Source organism: Rana temporaria, chromosome 6 (assembly GCF_905171775.1).
Source record: "Rana temporaria chromosome 6, aRanTem1.1, whole genome shotgun sequence".
Taxonomy (NCBI): domain Eukaryota; kingdom Metazoa; phylum Chordata; class Amphibia; order Anura; family Ranidae; genus Rana; species Rana temporaria.
The window spans coordinates 103,646,669-103,670,533 of record NC_053494.1 but is presented as its reverse complement, the minus strand read 5'-3'; the positions used below and the strand labels follow the sequence as shown (position 1 = coordinate 103,670,533).

At 43.6% G+C, this 23,865-nt stretch overlaps 1 protein-coding gene across 1 annotated transcript in view; it reads left to right on the top strand.

Annotated features, from left to right (window-relative positions):
• The window catches only part of HECW2 (HECT, C2 and WW domain containing E3 ubiquitin protein ligase 2), a 336,744-nt gene that overhangs the window by 26,923 nt on the left and 285,956 nt on the right, over window positions 1-23,865 (top strand). The window contains exon 2 of the mRNA XM_040358472.1: window positions 20,343-20,437. The gene's annotated coding sequence lies outside the window, so the exon portion shown is untranslated. The remainder of the gene's footprint in view (window positions 1-20,342; window positions 20,438-23,865) is intronic.

Below are 23,865 nucleotides of genomic sequence, written 5' to 3'. Positions count from 1 at the left end.
GCGGTGGCGTTATGGTATGGGCAGGCATATTCTATGGACAACTAACACAGGCGCATTTTATTCATGGCATTTTGAATGCACTGAGATAACGTGATGAGATCCTGAGGCCCATTGTTGTGCCATTTATCCACGACCATCACCTCATGTTGCAGCATAATGCACGACCCCATGTTGCAAGGATTGGTACACAATTTCTGGAAGCTGAAAACATCCCAGTTCTTGCATGGCCAACATGCTCACCGGACATGCTACCCATTATGCATGTTTGGGATGCTTTCGATCTGCGTATATGACAGCGTGTTCCAGTTCCTGCCAATATCCAGCAACTTCGCACAGCCATTGAAGAGGAATGGGCCAACATTCCACAGGCCACAATCAACAAGCTGATCACCTCTATGCGAAGGAGATGTGCTGCACTGCGTGAGGCAAATGGTCACACCAGATACTGACTGGTTTTCGGACTTCCCGGACCTCCCCAATAGAGTAAAACTGCACATTTTAAAGTGGCCTTTTATTGTGGCCAGCCTCTGTATATGCCACACCTATGAGGTGGCTGGATTATCTTGGCAAAGGAGAAGTGCTCACTAATACCAATTTAGACAGATTTGTGAACACTATTTGAGAGAAATAGGCCTTTTGTGTACATGGCAAAATTCGTAGATTTTGCGTTCAGCTCATGATAAATAGGTGCAAACACAAAAGTGTTGCATTTATAATTTTGCTTAGTGTAAATCACCAGGACCAGATTACACCGAGAGTCCGCAGAGAACTGAGTCAGGGTATAGCCAGACCATTGTTCCTAATCTTTGCGGACAGCATACTGACAGGAATTGTACCAGCTGATTGGAGAAAAGCCACTGTGGTACCAATATTCAAAAACTGGCAGACAAATCCCTGGAAACTACAGGTCAGTCAGCCTAACATCAACAGTAGGTAAATTATTGGAGGGGATGATAAGGGACTATATCCAAAAAATTACTGAAGATATAAGTATAATTCGTTGTAATTAGCATGGGTTTACAAGGAGTCGTTCCTGCCAGACCAATCTGCTAACATTCTTCACAAGGGAGTGAGCTGCCATCTAGGCCTGTGGATTTGGTGTATCTGGATTTTGCAAAAGCATTTGATACAATTATCCAAAATGCTTAATTACAAGCTGAGGTCTGCAGGCATGGACATTAAGGTTTGTTCTTGGGTAAAAAACTTAATCCAGGGGTGTGTCCAAATGGTGGTGATTAAATAACATATACGCAGACTGGTCTGGAGTGGTAAATGGGGTACCCAAGGTTCTGTCTTTGGACCAATTTAATTCAATTTATTTATAAATGATATAGAGGATGGGATGAATAGCTCAATATCAGTTTTTGCAGAAGACACAAAAATAAGCAGGGCAATAACATCAGGATATGGAATTTTTACAGAAAGTCCTGAACAAAATAATGGAGTGGGCCACTACATGGCAAATGAAGTTTAATGTGGAGAAATGTAAAGTAATGCACTTGAGGCAAAAAAACATAAACGCAAACTACTCACTAAGGGGAGAACCACTGGGGGAAACAAGGATGGAGGGTCTGTGGGTCCTAGTAGTTGATGGACTGAGCAATAGCATGCATTGTCAAGCTACAGCTACCAAAGCCGGCAGAATTTTAGCATGCATAAAAAAATGATATACTCCAGGGATAAAACGATAATCCTACCACTTTGTAAAACTCTGGTTAGGCCATCTGGAGTACCTTGTCCAGTTCTGGTCACCAGTTCTCAGAAGGGAGGTGCTGGAACTAGAGAGAAGGGCAACAAAATTAATAAGGGGACTGGAGGACCTCAATTAAAAGGAATGACCACAAGCACTAAATGTATTCATGCTGGAGAAGCGACGCTTGAGAGGGGACATGATAGCGATTTACAAATACCTCAATGGTGATCCTAGCATAGGAAAAAAAAATAGTCTCAGAGACTTGAGACTGGAGCAGAGGTTCACCTTCCAGGACAACAGGGTAATATAAACAAAAATGTAAAACAAGCGCGATATGCTCTTGTATAAATCGCTCTTTAATATTTCTGCACGCATTCAATTATTTAGCTGTCCCTTGTGAACTCGCCATATTAATTTTTCATGTTCAAAATTAGGTGACATTGTCCTAAATTACTCCTTTGATCTACCTGTAAGAAATTTGGGTAGAATAGTGATTACCCTTGAAGCTCTATTATAAATTCCTTCCTTGTGTTAACAAGTGCAGTATGGTCTGAAAATAGCAGCTCTTTTCTGCTGAGTATTAACTGACTATGTAAAAACCATGCACTTGACAGGAAAAGTGAGATCACATTAGGCAGCATAAATAAACGCAAGTCATTATTTTCAGAAATTAAATGATGGCAGAATTGCTTATTTTCAGGGGGTAACTACAGATCATGGGGCCCTATAGCAAAATGCTGCTGGGGGCCACCGGCAACCTCCCTACTGTCATTATTCTTAACATATATAGCATGTCTTAATCAAGGACAAGTAGCAGGATAGCAGTTAGCCTAGTCAGGACACTACTAAGGGCTTTAAGAGGCTCCTCCAAAAAAAATTTAAGCCACCAGCTACAAATAATATAGCTGCTGACTTTTAATATTAGGGCACTTACCTGTCCAGGCATCCAGCGGTGTCCTTACCCGAGCCGAATCTTCACTCGGCTATCGGGTGCTGCAGCTGCCATCTTCACTAAGGAAAACCGTCAGTGAAGCCCTGTGGCTTCACAAACGGTTTCCTAATGTGCAAAGCATGCGGTGCTGTATGAATGGGCCACAGTCTCCTGGGACCTGTAAAGTGTCCCAGAAGGCTGCGGGGGACGAAGGGGGGGGGCCGAATCAATAAGTCTAGGGTCAACGCAGCCGTCTACCAGGAGATTTTGGAGCACTTCATGCTTCCTTTCACAGACAAGCTCTATGGGGATGCTGACTTAATTTTCCAGCAGGACTTGGCACCTGCCCACACTGCCAAAAGCACCAAAACCTGGTTCAATGACCATGGGATTACTGTGCTTGATTGGCCAGCAAACTTACCTGACCTGAATCTATGGGGCATTGCCAAGAGAAAGATGAGAGACATGAGACCGAATAATGCAGAAGAGCTGAAGGCTGCTATTGAAGCATCCTGGTCTTCCATAACACCTCAGCAGTGCCACAGGCTGATAGCTTCCATGCCACGCCGCATTGAGGCAGTAATTGCTGCAAAAGGGGCCCAAACCAAGTACTGAGTACATATGTATGCTTATACTTTTAAGGCCCCGTACACACGGGCGAATAATCCGCTGAAAACGGTCCGCCGGACCGTTTTCAGCGGACATGTCCGCCCGGAGATTTCTGTCTGATGGTTGTACACACCATCAGACAGAAATCCGCGCGTAAACAATACGCGGGGCTTGGCCGCGCCGTCGCCGCTACGATGACGCGGCGACGTGGGCGGCCCTGGAAGTTCAAAGCTTCCACACATGCGTCGAATTAGTACGACGCATGCGAGGGATGGCGGACGGTCGGACGTGTCCGGTGAGTCTGTACAGACGACCGAACACGTCCGACGGACAGGTTTCCAGCGGATAGATTTCTTAGCATGCTAAGAAATTTTTATCCGCTTGAAAACCGGTCAGCTGGACAAATGTCCGCCGAAAAATGTCCACTAAGCCGTACACACGACCGGATTTGTCTGCTGGAACTGATCCGCGGATAAATTCCAGCGGACAGATCCATTCTATGTATAATCCTTGTTTTATTGATTGCATGTGATATTCTAATTTTCTGAGATTGTAGATTTGGGGTTTTCCTGAGCTGTAAGCCATAATCAGCACAGTAATGACAAATCACGGCTTGAACTTTCTTGCTTCGCATGTAATGAGTCTCTCTCATATATTAGTTTCACCTTTTAAGTTGCATTAGTGAAATAAATGAACTTTTGCACGGTATTCTAATTTTTCGAGTTTCACCTGTAACTGGGTATTAACACTTATAGGTAAAGTTGATCCAGGGAATATCTCATTGCCTCTGGGGGGATCAGGAAGGATTTTTTTCCCCTGCTGTAGCAAATTGGATCATGCTTTTTTTTATTTTTTTGCCTTCCTCTGGATCAACTGTGGGTATAGGATTGTATGATTTTTATTTTTAAATTTTTTAACAGAAACGTTTTTATTAAAACAAAAAGGAAAAAACGGTACAGAACTTAAAACAAAACACCGGTACAGCATAGGTTCAGTACAGTGAGAAACTCAAGACAACGAGATTACCAGGATATTCACAGAATAGTACATGCAGCTAGACCCTGCCGGGTCCCGAATGGTCAGCGGGATGAAGGATCACAGCCTAAGTATGAATCAGAGGTATCAATCCTGACAGGGGGGGGGGGGGGTCTGTGGGGGTCTATACAGTGATCGATCTAGCAGTCACCCATGACTTTCATACTTTGTCGAATTTTTAGGGGCATTTGCGGCCCATATACGTCAATTTGTAAAGAGGCAGTACCGAGTCAACCAGTGCAAGCCATTGAGTCACTGGGGGGGGAGTCGCCAGTTTCCACTGTCGCAGTAACGCCTTCCTAGCATAAAAGCATAGATAGAACAACTGCAGTTTTTCATGCGTAGAGTGAGTCACCAGCTCCGTGATACCCAAAAGAAGAACCTTGGGGTCCAATGATAACAGGAGTTTAATAGCAGCTGTAATCTCCGCCACCACCTCCCTCCAATAGTTCTGGATGACAGGGCAGGCCCAAATGACATGGTAGAATGTTCCCACCGTCTGTTGACATTTCGGGCACTGATCTGACGTTGAGGGGTATAATAAGCCCTATGTAAAAACTTAAATTGGATAAATCTGTCCCTAGCAGATATAACAGTTGGTATATACTGGGAAAGCACCGACTCCCAGTCCTCCTCTGATAGGTCCGGAATGTCCGTCTTCCAAACTCTATGTAGGGGGGACTCACCTCCCGAGTCTTCACAGACGAGGTAAACGGAGGACATCACTCTATCCACCCCACCGGAAATAAGGAACCTTTCTATCCTATGTGGCTCGACTGGGGAACTGCACCTGTGCTGCATGCTTTAGCTGTAGATATCGAAATAGCGTCCACGAAGGGATCTGATATGCTGCGCGCAACTCCGGGAAAGGAAGCAGTGTCCCAGCAGGCATAATTTGTTGTATTTTCACGATCCCAAATTTGGCCCAGACATTGGGGTCCGGGACAGATCTGAAATGCGAAAGTTTGGGGTTACCCCACAGTGGGGCATGAGGGGAGATGGAATCAGACGCTGCAACAACTGCAGCCACCTTCTCCCAAACCTGGATCGTAGTACGCATTGGGAGAGTTACCTGCGGGGCAGCCTTGGGTCCTCTATAAACCAGATTAGTAAGAGCAGAGTAAGAGCCTACAATAGCAGCTTCAAGGTTTACTGTGGGGTTAGACCTGGATTGCTTAAACCACCAACGAACAGTGACCAGCACCGCCGCTCAATAATATTTCTTGAAGCATGGTAAAGCCGGCCCATGATTTTTTTATTTTTGGTTGAACTAGTTTTTCAACCTAACTACTTACTTAGGCACAAACTACTTAAACCCATGGTTAAGTAATTTTGTCTCCATTTGCCACTGATGTCTGTTTGTCCTTTGTGCAGTTTTTGCAATAAAACATTTGCCATATCATATTGATGGTGGATATATTTATACATATGAATTATATAGTCTCCAATTGGAACACCTTTTTCTAGACCAATATGCCAGTTTTAAACTGGGAAGTCACAGCAAAGAAAACCACGCTAATTGGGAACAAATGTGACCTAGCAGCAACAAAAAACTGTGAAATACTAACACAGTGGCAACAATACCTACGAAATAAGCTGCGCTAAAGGTATTGAAAAAAAAAAAAGAATATTCATAGTGAGTGCAACAAAAAGTGACAAAATGTAAATATGTGAATAGGAATATACAGATGATGAGATACAGAAATACCAATTCAAGAAGTTACTGAAACCAGGTTAAGCGTCTGAGTTTAAGTTGCTATCAGGCATTTGCAATCCCCTGTGCAGCAGAGCTAAGATTAGGAAAGGGAGAAGCAGCAGGAGGAGAGAGCTAAGTTACAGATAAGCTCTTGATTGTGCTACTGCTGCTTCAATGTCCAATTTATTGGCTGCGGCAGGGACAAGACCTAGTTTTATTACTTTGATGCAATACAGAAAATATTTGGCAGGTAAAACAGCTCTTTTTAGAATGTACAGTAAAACCTTGGTTTGAGAGTAAATTAGTTTGAGAGCATTTTGAAAGACCAGCAAAATGTTTTAATACATTTTGACTTGATATACAAGCGATGTCTTGATATACAAGTAATGTCACGTCACAGCTGACTAAAATAGAGAAGAGAGGCGCCTCTAATGCCCTGTACACACGATCTGAATTTCCGATGGGATAAAATCTGATGGAATTTTCAGTCGGAATTCCGTTCAAGCTGTCTTGCATACACACTGTCAGACCAAATTCTGACCGTCCAAAACGCGGTGACGTAAAAGACTACGACGAGCCGAGAAAAATGAAGTTCAATGCTTTCGAGCATGCGTCGACTTGATTCTGCCCACACACGGTCGGAATATCTGATGAAAAATTTCTGTCTGACTTTTTTCATCGGAAATTCCGATCGTGTGTACAAGGCATAAGTGTAGCAATATGGTTACATTTAATGAAGGTACAACATTTAGAAACTCACATGGTTGATGATTAAAACTGGCACCTCTAAGTATGCAGGTATCCGGGTAAAGATTTCCACATTGACCATCCTCCTCATTTTATGGTTATACAACCTGGTCACATTGCTATAATCTTTTTATATGGACTATAAACTGAAGGACTTATGAATACATGGTTGTGGAACGAAGCATTTGAATTTCCATTATTCCTTATGGGGAAATTCGCTTTGATATACAAGTGCTTTGGATTACAAGCATACTTCCGGAACGAATTATGCTCGCAATCCAAGGTTTTACTGGTGTATTTCATTATGTATTTAAATGTTTGTCTAGAGTTCACTTATTCTGTTTCATTACAATGTCAATTTTGTAAACATTTGCATGGTAAAGGCAGAGAAGGCCACACTTTTTCTATCACAACACAGGTCACATGCCTGCACCCTTTGAGGTGACCCATAGGAAGGTGCATGCATTTTAATGCAGGATGCATAAGACATAAGAGAATATACATACAAATCAAAGAATAAGTTCACCTTTATAGAAAAAATAATAAATGCACATATTTTTGCAGATAAAAAATGCCCATTTATTATTTTTACCTGCAGGAGTTTGGAAAGCAATGCACCCGCGATTAATAGATTACGGGTGCAATGTGGGTTTCGTCAGACATGTCTTCCAGCTTTTAGCCCGTACCTCTGTACAGGCTTTCTGTTTGAAAGACGGAGCTTGCAGCCTTTTGAAACTACCAGTCCATGTGCCGCGGTGGAAGATGGTACTTGTAGTTTATTCATTCACAGGAAACCTTGAATGAATGATATGGCTGTGTGGGCAGAGCCTCCCATAGCCATGCTGTTTTTAAAAAAGTGGCAGCAGGTTAGGGGAAGAAGAACCCCTGCCCACTGTCACAGAGTGAGGTGATTGGGGGAAAGGAGGTAGAAGCTAAACCACGTTACATTAATCAAAATACAAATCAGAACATGGTGCAGGAAACCAGTGTTCTGTGAGCGTTTCCCACACCGCATTCGAAACACACTGCAGGTGCGATCTGCCGCGGATGTCAGAGTTAAAGTACAACTAAAGGCAAAATTGTTTTGGTTTTGGATAGAGTGGAGATGGGTTAGAACATCTGTCAGTTTTTATTGCTGTCTGTGCCCCCAGTAGGGAGATTTACCCTCTACAGTATGTGTCCTGTTTACCATTATCAGTGAAAGTAAAAGAAAATCCCAAATTTTGGGTTGTCCCGAAAAACGATATAGTTCCAGTGACCTGGGGGTTCCCTAAGGCATTCCCTTAATTTACAAGGATTTCCTCTCAATCCCTGTTTTTGCTATGGGATAGGAAGTGAAGGGATATTTCCCCAATGAGACACAGATGACAAAAACCAACAGTGGTTATGATCCTCCCTCATTCAATCCCCCCCCCCCAAAAAAAAAACATTGCACTAGTTGGTATACTAGTACCATGCAATCCGGTTCCTGTGTTTTTTTAAAGTAGTGCATTACTCTCCTTTTTTGTGTGGTTTGGTGTGATTTCAGCCAATTTAAATGAATAGGCTAAAATCACACTGCACCCAGATCTCGTTTTAATTGGCCCTAAATATGGGTGACATATGTAACATGTTCCAGAACTTATCCTTTTAAAAAAGTACAGCCAAAGCTTGCTTGACTGTACTTCTCCTATGGATCACAGGAGTGCAGTTCTTTCTGCACTCCTGTGATCTGTTCTCAGCAGACAGCGAGCTGAAGCCCGCTGTCAGCTGATGTCACAGAGCCGGTCCAGGCTCGGGCAAGATCCCGACAATGAAGTTGGGATCCGCCCACATACCTGGACCGGCATCCAAATCAGGGCCTCGTGAGCTGGCCGCTACTGCCCCCTCCGCAGCTCAGTGCTCCAGTGAGCATGGGGGGGGGGCAGAGCAGAGGACAGTGACTGCCAGTCACCAGCTCTCTGCTCAGGCAGCTATGAGAACCGAGTAATCGGCAGTGCTTGATCAATCGGTTCTCAGTGTTGGAGCCAGCGGCAGACAGATGTAGCATTGACTGATGCAGCACAAATCCCATGCTTCAGTGTCCCTCGCTCTTCAAAAGGTTGGGCACCTCTGATGTAGAAAGTCAGAAATGAGAAGCAGGAGGTTATATTAGTATTACAATTTCCAAGCTTATTATTTGTGTTTTATCAAAGAATGGTTGTTGAACCACTATATTGTAGCTGGGTCTACTATTTCAAAAAATTATTATCTGCAGTTGCTTTTCACAGGATGCATAGAAGAAAAATTGAAATTTCGAAACAAACAGAAAACGTCGTTTTCAATCTGAATAACCATTATATCACAAGGTCTAAAACCATTTTTCCCATTTTAATAGGAGATTAAATCAAAAGCTTTACAGTAGCCTTGCTTTTGAATGATTTAACTGGAATGATAAACACTAATCTTTTCATTAGTGTTGACTTTTAAATGATTCAGTATGGGCAGCAGGAAACATTCATAATTCAGAGGGCAGAAGGGGATACAGACTGAAATGCGTGGCAAATCCTGCCATGTCATGCATGCAATGTCTTCTCCTCTTTTCCTCGGTAGGGAGAGTATGTTCAAAAAAGCTTTACATACAGATGACGGAATCTGAATTTATATTCATTGGTTCAGATATTTGAAATAGAAGAAAAGGCTAACTATAATTATTCTTGCTCTGGTGACTAGTGGGTGACTGGATGTTTGTCAGGACATGTATGTGGGGAATCTGAACAATCATCATTTTTGAGGATCTCTGGTGATCATCAGTTCTGTAGCCGTGTAGGCAGCACCTGCTTGGCACTAAGGATTAGGACTGCTTGAGGTTGCATGTGGCCCTCACTGGGCGGTGGCATACTGGGAGACGGCATACTGGGAGACTTGTGGTGAAAAAGGGGTTTAGATATATGCAAGTCTAGAGATTAACCTAATGGTTATGGGTTTGATAGGGGGATGCTGGTGACCATAGGGTGTGTGGGTGGTCATGACTCTGAGAAAGGTGGGGGTGGATACAAAAAATAAAGGTCCAGGGGTTGGCTTGCATGAACCTGGATTTGAATGTTGGGGCCGTCTGCAGTGATGTGTGGCTGCAGGAGAGCAGAGGTAATGAGTTCCTCACAGATAGTGGTTAGGATTGTTCATTAGGTGGGGAAAGTGTTGGGATAGAAGAATATGGAAGCTTGTCAGTCTAGAGGTGTAGGCCAAAGGTGCTTGTCACTCTTAGTGCTTGTGTGGGACATAGGTCACTAGGTGTGGAAGTGGTGGAGGGTAGTGAACAAGAGTCAATCAGGTTTTGGTGGGGGGGAGGCTGGAACAAGTGGCATAAGTCTTCCTGTTTTGGTTATGGGACAAAGATGGCAAAAAAAAGCTTTGCGTTTTAGTTCTACTTTAAAGTGATTCTAAAGTGTTATGTATTTCTGAATTTTACCTTAAAGGAGAAGTCCAGTTAAAACTTGTTTGTCTGTCCTCCTATGGATCACAGGAGTGCAATTAGTTGTGCACTCCTGTGACCCGTTTTCAGCAGAGAGCGGGCTGAAGTCCACTCTCTGCTGACGTCACAGAATTCAGTCCAGTCACCGCATAATCCCCACAATGGAAGTCTGGATCCGCCAGGTACCTGGACTGATACCCGTCTCAGCCTCTCAGCGAGCAGAGCAGAGAGCTGCTGATTGATAGTCAGTAACTCTCTGCTCCAGGAGCAGTGATAACCGAGCCCTCGGCAGTGTTCAATCGCTCAGTTCTCAGTGCAGAGCCGCCAGGGGAACAGATGCAGCATCAGACTGAGGTAAGTATAAACCTGCAAAGTTTGTTTTCCTTTATTTCTCCTTTAATGCATTCTCTGCATTAAGGCAAAAATCCTACTGAGTGCAGCAACCCCCCCTTTACTTACCTGAGCCTGATCTCAATCCAGCGATGTGCATAAGACCAGTGTCTCTCTCAGCTCTCTCTCTCCTCATATGCTCAGAACCATTGCCTTTCACTGTTGTCAATCACCACCAGTGAGGAGGGAGCGGGGGGCATGGCCAAGTCGCGCTATGTGTGTCTATGGACACACAGAGCCGGCTCGGGAACAAGCCAACATGAGTGCCCCCATAGCAAGCGGCAGGGGAGGAGCCAGGAGCTCCGATGGGGACCCCGAAAAAAAAGGATGGGGGCTGCTCTGTGCAAAATGCTTATAAAACAACAGCGCAGTCTTACACACGTGCCTCGATGCGCTGGTGGGATAAAAACAATACAGAAAAGGAGCAGAAAACTGCATCGATCAGACAAGTAACAATAAAACAATGATGAACAGCGAACAATAAAAGATATGTGAAACATACGCAGTTAAAAATATAGAATATTTAGAACTATTGAAATGTTTAAGTCACCCCGAAAGCCTGGATATATAACCATGTTTTTAAAAATCTCCTAAACTTCAGGAGATCATTCTCAAGTTTTATGTGAAGGGGCAAGGAGTTCCAAAACTGAGCTCCTTGTACTTCCAATGTCCTCCCACCGCATTTATTTTTGGCAAATTTGGGGATGTTCAATAAAGCCAAATTCTCAGACCGCAACGATCTGGTAGGCACATGTCTGATGAATTTTTCTCTGAGATAGCCCGGCCCAAAACCATGGATGGCCTTATGCACAAGACACCCAATCTTGAACTGAGCCCGTTGTGCCACGGGCAGCCAGTGCACGGCCTGTAGAGATGGAGTGATGTGGTTGTAACGACCCACACCCGTAAGTAGCCTAGTAGCGGCATTCTGAACAAGCTGGAGCTTGTGCAAGATGTTTTTAGACACACCCATATACAGAGCATTGCAGTAATCAAGTCGACTACCAACCATTGCATTGACCATAGAGATTTTATCAGAATCATCGATAAAGCGAAACGTAGATCTCAGGAGTGTTTATTACTTGGCGGAAGGAGGAAGTGGGACAGGAAGTCCCACTCCTACCAAAGCCCCCACTGCCCCCCCCCCAAAAAAAATACATGCTCATTTATTTGGCATGAATTTGGCCATCCCTCTACAGTGCTTTGTCAGTTTATGCTCCAAACAGAGCATCAACAGTAATAAATTGTATATGTGTGGAATAAATTTAAGGAACAATATTAAGAGGATACTTTAGATTAATATGATTATTCTGTAGATGTGATTGTGGGAGGGTTTTGGCAAAAGCTCTGGTGAAAATAGCACAGTGATGGCTATTGAATGTGCCATTTTTCTTGATATAAACCTCTAAAGAATTAAATCTAAATAAAGAAACGGGTAGATATTTAGAGGATTATCAGCATATAATTTCATCAAGACCTTTGCAATACCTCCCATAATGTTCACTCAGAAATGTCCAAACAAAAATTTAAATTAGGAAAAAATTCAGTTATATATTTAGTTTATAATTAGGAATGATTTTTATAAATGTCCTACACTTTAAATTGCCCATTTCTTTGTAAAACAGCATCCTTTTCTTTGGGATATTTTTATTCCCGGTCTGGTAAGGCGGCTACTCCTTTCCTGTGGCACTGAAGTAACCTGTAACCTTTGGAGTTTATTTGTTCACTGTGGTCCTGTGGTTTCATTGTTTCCCTCCTGTGGCTTTGTTGTTACTTCTCCTGCAGATTTCTTTCCATCCTGTGGTTTATTGTTTCCGATATTAAATCATTGTTGCTGCATAGTCTCCACTGGATTAAATGGTTCTTTATATTGTTTGCCTAGCACCAGTATGCACACCAAATATTTCTCTTGGATTCTTAAGTAAATGTTAAGTAATGTTATGAAACATAAGTGTTCATGTGCTTATCAAACATAACAATGGGCCAGATTCAGGTAGATGAGCGGCGGCGTAACGTATCGTAGATACGTTACACCGCCGCAATTTTTCATCACAAGTGCCTGATTCACCAAGCACTTGCGATGAAAGCCTACACCGGCGGCCTCCAGCGCAAGGCGGGCCAATTTAAATGGGCGTGTGCCATTTAAATTAGGCGCGCTCCCGCGCCGGACCTACCGCGCATGCTCCGTTTCCGAACTCCCGCCGTGCTTTGCGCGAAGTGACGTAATTTTTTCGAACGGCGACACGCGTAGCGTAATTCCGTATTCCCGGACGGCTTACGCAAACGACGTTATTTTTAAATTTCGACGCAGGAACGACGGCCATACTTTATACAGCAATACGATTGCTGTGTAAAGTTAAGGCACCAAAAAAAAAAACTTTGCGACGGGAAACTAGACTAGCGGCGACGTAGCGAACGCGAAAAACCGTCGTGGATCGCCGTAACTCCTAATTTGCATACCCGACGCTGGTTTACGACGCAAACTCCCCCCAGCGGCGGCCGCAGTATTGCATCTTAAGATCCGACAGTGTAAAACAATTACACCTGTCGGATCTTATGGCTATCTATGCATAACTGATTCTATGAATCAGTCGCATAGATAGAACAACAGATACGACGGCGTATCAGGAGATACGCCGTCGCATCTGCTCTGTGAATCTGGCCCAATGTTCCTATTTTTTATGCTAGTGTTAGTTATCACCAATCAGATACTTGCTACTTATAAAAAATAAATAAATACATTTGCTTGCAGTTTGGCGTTTATGAGCTTTTTTGAGCCATAAGCTTTTATGGGGATAAACGTCTTGCTAAAAGAAAAAGCTAAAAACCGCAAACGCGCTGCAAAACGTGTTTTTAACACGGAATTCTACAGCTAAAGCTACTGGCTTTTTTTATAATGTCCAGTGTGCATTGGGCCTTAAAGTGGTTGTATAGTCCATTTTGGTACTTTTACATACAGGTAAGCCTATAATAAGCCTATAATAAGTAAAAAAAATATCTCCTAAACCAGGGGTGCCCAACCTTTGGAATAGCAAAGTCAACTTAAGCGACTTGGTAACCAGTCGCGGGCCACAATGAGCGGAGCGGGTTGATGGCAGCCCACTCAGCTCTATAGAGCTCACTCTACTCTCAACACACCAAACTCACAGGTAATAGAAGTCTATGGCTCAGTGCAGGTAACCCACAGGTGCACTGCTCTGCACCTGTGGATCAGATGGAAAGCAGCCCAGTAACCACTGCAGAACAGATATGCCCATATATACACTGTGATTTTAGTAATAAACGTACCTTTAACAACTTGCCGATCATCCGCCGTTGTTTTACGACGGCAGGTCGGCTCCCCTGCGCGAGAGCACGTAACTATACGTCGGCTCTCGCGCAGGCCACTAGGGGCGCGTGCCCCCGTTCTCCCCCCGTCTCCCGTGCACGTGCCTGGCAGGCGCGATCGCCGCCAGGCACACGCGATCGCTCTTTACAGAGTGGGGACCAGGAGCTGTGTGTGTGTAAACACACACACAGCTCCCGGTCCTGTCAGGGAGAGAAATGCTGATCTTCTGTTCATACAACGTATGAACAGAAGATCAGTCATTTCCCCTAGTGAGGCCACCCCCCCTACAGTTAGAACACACCCAGGGACTATACTTAACCCCTTCCCCGCCCCTAGTGTTAACCCCTTCACTGCCAGTGGCATTTTCATAGTAATCCAATGCATTTTTATAGCACTGATCGCTATAAAAATGCCAATGGTCCCAAAAATGTGTCAAAAGTGTCCGAAGTGTCCGCCATAATTTCGCAGTACCAAAAAAAAATCGCTGATCGCCGCCATTACTAGTAAAAAAAAAATATTAATAAAAATGCAATAAAAATACCCCCTATTTTGTAAACGCTATAACTTTTGCGCAAACTAGGTGTGTTACTGATTAAAATTTTCGTGTTCGATTAATCTTTTTTTTTTTTTTTTATCGATTAATCGACTAATTTAGATTAATTATAACGCACATACAGATCCAACTACTTTTAGCTGATCTCCTTGCATTGCAACTCTGCATTAGTCAGTGGTAAACGTGGTATACACTATATACAATCACTCGACACTAGTTAGTTTCCACAATCCATGACTTAAAGCGGGGTTCACCCAAAAAAAATGTTTTAACATTACATTCAGCTGAGTTGTCCTAATGACAATCGGCTGTTTTTTTTTTTTTTTCGTACATACCTTATTTTCACCGCAGCTTCCGGGTATGTCTTCTGCGGGACTGGGCATTCCTAATTGATCGACATGCTTCCGACCATCGCATACAGCGCGTCACTAGTTGCCGAAAGAAGCCGAACGTCGGTGCAGCTCTATACGGCGCCTGCGCACCGACGCTCGGCTTCTTTCGGCAACTCGTGACGCGCAGTATGCGACGGTCGGAAGCCTGTCAATCAATTAGGAACTCCCAGTCCCGCAGAAGACATACCCGGAAGCGGCGGTGAAAATAAGGTATGCAAGGGAAAAAAAATAAATAAAATCAGCCAATTGTCATTAGGACAACCCGACTGAATGTAATGTTAAAAATTTATTTTTTGGGTGAACCTCCACTTTAACTTCACAGTTCACACAAATACATTTTAAATTCAAACTGTAGCACTGACGTAAGCCATTTTTTCTCATTAAACTTTAAGAAAACGTAGAAAGTTAGTTTAACTTTAATTATAAAACGTATCTAGTATATTGACAGTCACTTTATAGTAGGCATCACTTTAGCCAGACACACAGACATACCAGAGTGTTTACATTTTCTGGAAGCAGACATGATCGCATTTTATTCACAATATACCCTGAAGAACTGAACAATCTTTTGCACGGATGTTGCCGATACACAAAGAATTGTCTGCACAAAACTGCTTAGGACAGGAAAACGATGGTTATTTTTGCCCCCTTCCCCTGATGGAACCTGATGCATCCTCCTGTTCCACAGATGCAAAGGTACCTCAATCCAATGGGTGCAGTTTGCTCGCATCCAGCAGGGTAAGTCTCCATGTCCAGGCTGTCCGGTGACGTCAAGAATTTTGATCGATCAAAAGAATTAAAGATTAATTGAGGAATTAATCTTTAATTTCCCCAGTCCTAGCGCAAACCAATCAATAAACGCTTATTGCGTTTTTTTTTTTTTTTACGAAAAATATGTAGAAGAATACGTATCGGCCTAAACTGAGGAAAACATTTTTTTTTATACATTTTTGGTGGATATTTATTATAGCAAAAAGTAAAAAATATATATTTTTTTCAAAATTCTATTTTTGTTTATAGCGCAAAAACTAAAAACTGCAGAGGTGATCAAATACCACCAAAAGAAAGCTCTATTTGTGGGGAAAAAAGGACACCAATTTTATTTGGGAGCCACGTCACACGACCGCGCAATTGTCAGTTAAAGCGACGCAGTGCCGAATCGCAAAAAGTGCTCTGGTCTTTGACCAGCAATATGGTCCGGGGGTTAAGTGGTTAATAACAGTATTATTTTTAAATTTTATTCCATCCCAGAGCAGGAGGTCGTGGGCCACATAAGAGGGCTCCACGGGCCACATGTGGCCCCCGGGCCATGGGTTGGGCACCCCTGTCCTAAACCTTTACGGTTTAGGAGATATTCCCCTCGCAATGAGCCGCTGACTGCAGCGGCGCATGCGCACAGGAGATTTTCAGCGGAAGGCCCAGCAGACGCTGGACCTTGACGGAAAGAAGTCTCTCGCGCGCATGTGCGGCAGTGACGACATTACGGCTCCAGCCACTCACAGCGCTGGAGCCGCCATACCCGGAAAACACGCCAAGGCAAGATGTCATCTCCCTCGGCATGGACCAGGTGAATTTCTGATGCCTCGTTCTAAGGTAAGTATTTCATAATGAGCTAGTATGCTTTTTGACTTACAGGTTACTAAAAAAAAAAAATGTTTGGGACTATACAACCGCTTGAAGAGGATGAGCCTAATGCATGCTAAAGACACCCAGAGTAAAGTGAAAATGTTATTCTTTTACTGTACCTTTTTTGTAAATTTTGTTGTTTATTTTTTTTTTAAGTGAACAAAGAGTGCTGACATTTTATGTTGGTAGCGGACCGCGGTAGTATCTATACAGATATCCATCCAAAATAAGATAAAGAATTGTAGCAAAAGTATAAATCATCTTTAGCCAAAACTAGGTGAATGTGTGTACATATACATGGAAAATATGAAGGTGAAGTTGGAATAAGGAGAGGGCAGGAGGGAGGCAAAGCATGAACCACATTTGCAGCCTAGTGAATATCATGCCACGAAGGTGTAGAATCTGTAACACAGGACTTGGTACATACAGTACATTTTGGGAGGGTGACAAAAGCAATGCTTGTCAGATCAGAAAGTCACATTGTAAGCCCACTACCCTCTATAGTTTCAATAGCAATTGAATGGTTGGAGGACGACAGAGTTCATTGTCACTGAAATGCATGAACCGCAAGATCTGCTTGTGTCCTGGTCATGGAGGCAGAGAACACGGCCATATAGTGAATTGGGTGAGTGGACCAATATAACCACAGCTCACTCTTTTTAGTAATGCCCATGAGAAGGGATAGGCCCAGGAAGGTTTTAAATTCGGAAACCGTAATTGGTTTCCTATCTCTGGCAAGGGACAGCGCGGGATTAGCGGCAATGTATTGACCAGCATACAAATTGCTGACCATTCATTATTAAACATGTGCACAGTGCACAGTGAAATATTTTGTCCGAAAAATAAATTTATTTATTTAGTTGTTACCGAAATTTGTTTTTATTAATTTTGTTTCGTTAAAAAATGCTTGATCAGTTCTACAACGAATCTAATCGGCGGGGGGGCGCGCGCGCGCCCCCTCGCCGTTCACATGCGTGACGTATATCTACGTGATCTCGCGCAGGGGAGCCGACCTGCCGCCGTATAACTGCGGAGGCTGGTCGGCAAGTGGTTAAAGGCAAAGGATAGTCACACTAAATATTGAATTGATTTGAATTTCTCTTCTGTTCATATACTTTCCATTTTGTTAATTGATAAAAATAAACTATTCAGACTTATTTTTCTGAAAGCATTCTTAAAGTGGTTGTGAAGCCTAAACTTTTTTACCTTAACCACTTAACGCCCGCCGCACGCCTATATACGTCCGCACAATGGCACGGACAGGCAGAAGAGCATATATATACGCCCTTGCCTTCTAGCGGGTGGGGGGTCCGATCGGGACCCCCTCCGCTGCGTGCGGCGGGCGGGATCCCTCGGGGAGCGATCCGGGACGACGGCGTGGCTATTCGTTTAAAGCCGCTCCATCGCGATCGCTCCCCGGAGCTGAAGAACGGGGAGAGCCGTATGTAAACACGGCTTCCCCGTGCTTCACTGTGGCGGCGCATCGATCGAGTGATCCCTTATATAGGGAGACTCGATCGATGACGTCCATCCTACAGCCACACCCCCCTACAGTTGTAAACACACACACAGTGATCCTTAACTCCTACAGCGCCCCCTGTGGTTAACTCCCAAACTGCAACTGTCATTTTCACAACAAACAATGCAATTTAAATGCATTTTTTGCTGTGAAAATGACAATGGTCCCAAAAATGTGTCAAAATTGTCCGAAGTGTCCGCCATAATGTCGCAGTCACGAAAAAAATCACTGATCGCCGCCAATAGTAGTAAAAAAATAAAAAAATGAATAAAAATGCAATAAAACTATCCCCTATTTTGTAAACACTATAAATCTTGCGCAAACCAATCGATAAACGCTTATTGCGTTTTTTTTTACCAAAAATAGGTAGAAGAATACGTATCGGCCTAAACTGAGGAAAATTTTTTTTTTTATATATGTTTTTGGGGGATTTTTATTATAGCAAAAAGTAAAAAATATTGAATTTTTTTCAAATTGTCGCTCTATTTTTGTTTATAGCGCAAAAAATAAAAACCGCAGAGGTGATCAAATACCACCAAAAGAAAGCTCTATTTGTGGGAAAAAAAGGACGCCAATTTTGTTTGGGAGCCACGTCGCACGACCGCGCAATTGTCTGTTAAAGCGACGCAGTCCCGAATTGCAAAACCTGGCCTGGGCATTTAGCTGCAAAATGGTCCGGGGCTTAAGCGGTTAAAGTGGAGGTTCACCCAAAATCTTAGGCCCAGATTCACAGCCGAGATACGACGGAGTATCTCAGATACTCCGGCGTATCTCTCAGAGTATCTATGCGACTGATTCATAGAACCAGTTACGCATAGATATCCCTAAGATCCGACAGGTGTAATTGTTTTACACGGTCGGATCTTAGGATGCAGTACCGCGGCCGCCGCTGGGGGGAGTTCGCGTCGTAAACCAGCGTCTGGTATGCAAATTAGGAGTTACGGCGATCCACAACGGTTTTTCGCGTTCGCTACGTCGCTGCTAGTCTAGTTTCCCGTCGCAAAGTTAGTCGTCATTTTGGGTGCCCTAACTTTACACAGCACACGTATGTGCTGTATAAAGTATGGCCGTCGTTCCCGCGTCGAAATGTAAAAATTCACGTCGTTTGCGTAAGATGTCCGGGAATACAGAAGTACGCTACGCACGTCGCCGATCGAAAAAATGACGTCACTTCGCGCAAAGCACGACAGGAAATTCAAAAGGGAGCATGCGCAGCAGGTTCGGCGCGGGAGCGCGCCTAATTTAAATGGCACACGCCCCTTTGAATTACGCGGGCTTACGCCGGAGGCCGCCGGCGTAGGTTTTCATTGCAAGTGCTTTGTGCATCAGGCACTTGCGATGAAAACTTGCGGCGGTGTAACGTATCTATGATACGTTACGCTGCCGCAGTTCTACGTGAATCTGGCCCTTAATTTTTAACATTAGATTGATGCTCATTTTGTCAAGGGGAATCGGGTGGTTTTTTTTTAAATCAAAGCAGTACTTACCGTTTTAGAGAGAGATCTTCTCCGCCGCTTCCGGGTATGGGCTGCAGGACTGGGCGTTCCTATTTGATTGACAGGCTTCCGACGGTCGCATACATCGCGTCACAATTTTCCAAAAGTACCCGAACGTCGGTGCGCAGGCGCCGTATAGAGCCGCACCGACGTTCGGCTTCTTTTGGCTACTCGTGACACGATGTATGCGACCGTCGGAAGCCTGTCAATCAAATAGGAACGCCCAGTCCCGAAGACCATACCCGGAAGAGGCGGAGAAGATCGCTCTCTAAAACGGTAAGTACTGCTTCGATTTAAAAAAAACACCCGATTCCCCTTGACAAAATGAGCCTCGATCTAATGTTAAAAATTGTTTTTCGGGTGAACTCCTGCTTTAATGCATTCCTTGCGGCTTCCCGGGGGGGGGCACTGGACAGAGGGGAGTGGCCAGGAGCGTTGATGGGGGACCTGAAAAGAGGAGGTTCGCAGCTGCTCTATGCAATTCCATTGCATAGAGCAGGTAAATATAGACATGTTTTATTTATTTTTTGGTTTACCTTTACAATCATTGATAGCATTTTTTTCACACGTGTAAAAAACTTTTGCACAATAATATAAATCAGTGGTTCTCAACCCTGTCTTCAAGTACCCCCAACAGGCCATGTTTGCATGTTTTCCTTTTATCTTGCAGAGGTGCTTTAAATCAGAGCCAATAGCTTGGTATTTTGGACTGCTAATTCCCAAAACATGGCCTGTTGGTACTTTGAGAAAACTAAAATGTTCTTACAGCTTTAGATATATTTTATTTATGTAATTTTCAAGTAACTTTTGGTGTGATTTTAAATAGATAAAAAAAATTATAATATTTACAAAGCTGCTGCATATATATTATTTATATATATTTATATTTTTCAGAAACGATAGAAGAGATTTGCATCAATCATCTTTCGTTACACATTGAAATGTCAACAGTACTGGACACAGGATTTCAAATGCCTTGCCTTGCTAAGGTATAGTTTTCAGAATATGGAACTAGTGCTTCAGGACAACTAGAGTAAGGTTAAAGTGGAAGAAAAGCCTAAAGCTGACCATTCATTATTAAACATGTGCACAGTGAAATATTTTGTTTCGGAAATTTGGTTTTGTCCAAAAAATACATTTGTTTAGTCGCTACCGAAATTTGTTTTTATTCATTTTGTTTCATTAAAAAATGCATTCGTCCGATTCCGAAAATCCAAATTAAGGTCAAATCTGTCAATTGAAGGCTTATGGTGTAGGAGGACGGGGAGGGAACATGTTTAAGAACAGGTAAACTTGGGCTTTTCTTCCACTGTAAAGCATATCTAAAGCCAAAACGTATTTTTTGCCTTCTCTTTCTGCTCTGGTAATGTAACTCAAAGTGAGTAAATCACAGGTTTTCACAGAAAAAAAAAAAAAAAACAATGAAAAATGTAATTATGATCTGGTCGGAATGTTTTGGATCTTGTATTCCTTTTATGCCCCAGTGACAATGGTATATGACTGGCATAGGCTGTCAAAATCGGGTACCTGCTACCCCCCATGCTCCTCAAAAGTGCCAATTCTTCAAGAGGAGCGGGGGACGAGTCCTTGTAGTGTAACTTCACTTTTTGGCTTGAGCTCTGCTTTAAGCAGGGGATGAGTTTGGCTTTCTCATTGACTTATAATGTGTAATTCTTTCACCTGTTTTATTTTTTTCATTTGTGATACTCCAATGGTTAGTCTTAAAGTGGAGTTCTGCCGATTTTTTTTTTTTAAAGTCAGCAGCTACAAATACTGCAGCTGCTGACTGTTAATATGTTAATATATGGACACTTACCTGTCCTGGGCGCCCGTGATGTCGGCACCCAAATTCGTTCTGTCCCTCGGCTCTGCCCAGAAGTGGGAGCAAATATCCGGAAGTGGGAGCAAATACCTGGATTACACAGGTATCTGCTCCCTCCTCCCCCCTGAAAGGTGCCAAATGTGACACTGGAGGCGGGTGGATTCCGAAAAGCGGAAGTTCAATTTTTGGGTGGAACTCCGCTTTAAAGAGTAGAACAATTGTAAGTGAAAATATTACTTAATAATTCTCCACATCAGTCCTGCACTGCCGGGGACGCGCAGAGCAGGGGAACTGGCTCAGGTAAGTAAAACGGGGGGGCTGGGGGGTCCCGTGATTACCAGGTGTTTTTTCACCTCAATGCATAGGATGCATTAAGGTGAAAAAACATGAACTTTTACAACCCCTTTAAAGATAGATGAGGAGGACTGGGGGGACTTATCTATGAGAATTCACAAAGGCATTATGAATGTTTCCCCCTGTAGAGTCTGGCTATAAGGTACCTCTCGTTGGTATGTAGTTCCCGATTGTTAGTCGAAAATGTACCCTCCTCGCTCTGTTTCCAGGGTTTTGGCAAGAGGGCGTGATGTACCATACGTGGTGGATATGCACTAATGTCAGACGGTTCTGGATATGAACTCACGTCCTGATCTATTCAGTGACCATGATTAATGTAATTAAAATCCCCAGAGTAGCAAACCCATTAAAGAAGCTCCCAGATCTACTCAGACTTTTATATACTGTATCGCTATTGAAAGAAAATATAGGAACCAATATGTTCCAAACCCGTGCAAATCAATGACCAAAAAACATATATGGCCAGATTCAGAGAGAGTTACGCTGGCGTATCAGTAGATACGCCGACGTAACTCGGAATCTGCGTCGTCATAAGTTTAAGTGTATGCTCAAACTGAGATACACTTAAACCTATCTAAGATACGACGGCCTGCACCGTCGTATCTTAGGGTGCAATATTTACGCTGGCCGCTAGGTGGCGCTTCCGTTGAGTTCAGAGTAGAATATGTAAAAGCCTAGATACGCCGATTCACGAACGTACGTGCGCCCGTCGCAGTAAAGATACGCCGTTTACGTAAAGCATTTTCCGGCGTAAAGTTATGCCAACAAATAGCTGGCCTAGTCAATGTTAAGTGTGGCCGTCGTTCCCGCGTCGAAATTTGAAATTTTTACATCGTTTGCGTAAGTCGTCCGTGAATGGGGCTGGTCGTAATTTATGTTCACGTCGAAACCAATACATCCTTGTGGCGTACTTTGGAGCAATGCACACTGGGGTATGTACACGGACGGCGCATGCGCCGTTCGTAAAAAACGTCAATCACGTTGGGCCACCAAACATTTACATAAAACACGCCCCCCCATCCTCATTTGAATTTGGCGCGCTTACGCTGGCCGCATTTATGCTACGCCGCCGTAAGTTGGGAGGCAAGTGCTTTGTGAATACAGTACTTGCCTCTCTGACTTAAGGCGGCGTAGCGTAAATACGATACGCTACGCCGCCTTAAAGATACGCGCCCCTACCTAAATCTGGCTAATAAATTCCAATAAGCTGTTGTGATGCAATTGCCTATATGCTTCAGTCTAATGCTCTCCCTGCTAACTTAATGCTGTTGGTTACAGGTAACAGGTGTTTCATGTGTGACTCATCTCTCTCTGTGAACACTGTTCATATGTTAAATAAGGCTAGCTTTTGAAAGGCCTTTAATTGTGTGATAACCCTGTCTACAACCTAGTGATTCTCAGAGATGTTAATAGGTGTCAAACTGGAAGCAGACGAAACGTCTGCTTAGGAAACTCAAGTGTGTGAAGGTGGTTTGTTGTGTAAGGAATGTGCAGTGATTAGACATGATAATTGTCGGTCGGTGCCGACCTGTCTGGAATGTTTTAGTAATTAGCCTTAGTGTGTTATTGGGTTGGGTGGAGATTTCATTGTTGCTTCAATGTCTTGGACTGTATAAAAAGCTGAGAAGATAACATTAAAGTCTGTGTTGTTCAAGCAGTAAGCTGGTCTCATGTGTGGCTTTCTGGGCGATTCCAGGGATATCCCTCCTCGTGGAATATTGGGGTGATTGTCGTTATGGGAAGAAGGGAACGTTGACGGGGATATCATACCGATACCGTCACAATTGGTGGCAGCAGCGGGATCTTCCCTTCTACTCTCCTTTACACCCGGATTCCAAGCAGACACTGGAAGAACTACTGGAAGTTCGTGGAAGGATTGCTAGCAACAAAACCAAGCGGGTCATCATAGCAGAATCAATGGAGCTAGACCAGGAGGACGGGATTGCAGCAACGCCAGCAGTACAAGAGATGGAGACACCAGTGATTCAGGAGGAGGAATCGCCAGCCAACAAGCTAATGAGAGAGAAGCTAGCGTGGTTCGGCCCGAACCCAACGCCAGATGTGGTACTGAAAGTGATGGACCTGTTAGCGGAGGAGGCTAAAGAAATAAGGGACGCAGAGCTACAGAAGGATAAACAAATAAGGGACGCAGAGCTACAGGAGGCTAAAGAAATAAGGGACGCAGAACTACAGAAGGATAAACAAATAAGGGACGCAGAGCTACAGTTAAAACTGGCAGCA